Source organism: Grammomys surdaster, unplaced genomic scaffold (assembly GCF_004785775.1).
Source record: "Grammomys surdaster isolate TR1022 unplaced genomic scaffold, NIH_TR_1.0 311, whole genome shotgun sequence".
NCBI lineage: Eukaryota > Metazoa > Chordata > Mammalia > Rodentia > Muridae > Grammomys > Grammomys surdaster.
The window spans coordinates 3,032,448-3,034,140 of record NW_021604730.1 but is presented as its reverse complement, the minus strand read 5'-3'; the positions used below and the strand labels follow the sequence as shown (position 1 = coordinate 3,034,140).

The 1,693-nt window shown below is 49.9% G+C and overlaps 1 long non-coding RNA gene across 1 annotated transcript in view; it reads right to left on the bottom strand.

The window, feature by feature from the left end:
• Positions 1-327: 327 nt before the first annotated feature.
• Positions 328-1,693, bottom strand: part of LOC114629539 — a 1,823-nt gene continuing 457 nt past the window's right edge. The window contains exon 2 of the long non-coding RNA XR_003712691.1: positions 328-764. This is a non-coding gene — a long non-coding RNA (uncharacterized LOC114629539). The remainder of the gene's footprint in view (positions 765-1,693) is intronic.

Genomic DNA, 1,693 nt, shown 5'->3' with positions numbered 1-1,693 from the left:
CGCTGGCTCTTCCATCCCTGCATACAATATCATTAAACTTAGGCTCAATGCCAGAAGCTGAGCCTTCTGCCTCTTTTCATTGGCGTCTACTTTATTGATAGCGAAATAATACTGCATGGAACTAGTTGGCCACGTAGTGGGAAGTCAAGTCTTCTAATACCTCGTTTGTCCTAGATAATTTTAAGCTTTATCCAGAGTGCACTGCCAAGAATGTTAAATGAAGTACACAAGAGGAGAGCTTTAGGTATCTGGCATCAATATTAGTGGGAGGCTGCCATTTGACAATAATTTCCCTAGCACAGCAGACGGTAAAGAAAAATGTTTTCATTCATCCGCAAATGACTAACATTTTATTGATGTTTCGAAATGCGGCTGAATACTACCGCACTTTCAATTCCCGAGCGAGTTCTGAGAATTAAGCCTGAATACTAATCACATCAGTAGTTCCTGCTGCAAACCTCTCCTTTAATTGCTGAGCCTCGCAGGGAATCTTCTGCAGGGTAGAGATGTTGCTTAGAGGCTCTTGGATAAGTCAGTCTGGGTGGTCCCGGCTGATGTGCTGCCCTACCCCATGTGGAATTGCTGGCCCTACCCCATCTATCCTTAGACACTGTGATAAATAAAAATAAAAAATAAAAAGCCACCCGGGTTACCACCAACAACTATGACTCCTGCCTGCCTCATCAAGAGCTCAGTCTGGAGAGGAAGCCGGATGCTGACCCCTGCAGAGATTCTTGCTTCAGTGCTCTGCCGTGGGGTCCCTGCTCCAGTTCAGAAAAAAGAGGGGGGGGGGAGTTCAAATGAGCACCAGTGAAAGATGAATGTGTTTTGTAAATACCGCTACAGGCGGAAGATAGGGGAAATCAAGTGGGGAGGGTAAGTTATTTCTAATCACCAGCTTCCCAAACTCCTCGCGGTCACTGGAACCACTGTTCTGGATTCAGATTCTCTCACTGATTTGCAAATAGCCTGGAAGAGCTCTGAAAATGAGTCTCATAAGGGAAGGGAGCGGGGAATAAAGAGTGGACTATGGGGTGACCCCTTGCCTTGTACTCTGTTTTGCCCTGACCTGGGCGTCGGCTAGCAGGTTCGCCGGGCACTGCTTGCAGCTTGAGGGGTTGAGGTTACTGCTCAGAGGATGCAGGTCCACCCCAGCTGGGAGACAGTGGGGAAAAAAATACAACTGGGACTCCTTAAAACCGAGGAATGCCTCGGATTCAGCCGAATGCGCGAGACTTCCGCCCAATAGAGGCTCAAATGGGTTAAACTGCCTCTTACATAACAGGACCGCCTAGCTCCACACAATTAAAACACTGATTGCAGCCTCCTCCAACTCTGCATCCCAGCAAGGCCCGCCCATCCCTCCCATTGCGCCTGCGTGTCGCGCGCTCCCGGGTCCCGCACGCGCCCTGCACACTCCATCTCCTTTTCACAAGTGCACACTCTGTGCTGACACCACACGCGCACACACACTCATGCGCAAGTTAGTACCAAGACGCACAGAGAAGGACAGGCGTTCTCCAGTCCGCACAGGCGGACTCACACGCACTTGCTTTCGGTTGGCAGACCCGAATCTCTGTACTGTCCCCGCAAAGCAGCAGCGCCGCCACAATCCCTGCTCATCTCCAAAAGAGGGTGAAAAGACATACCCCCCACTAAAGAAAAATAAGGAAAGGAGGGAAGGAAAGAGGGA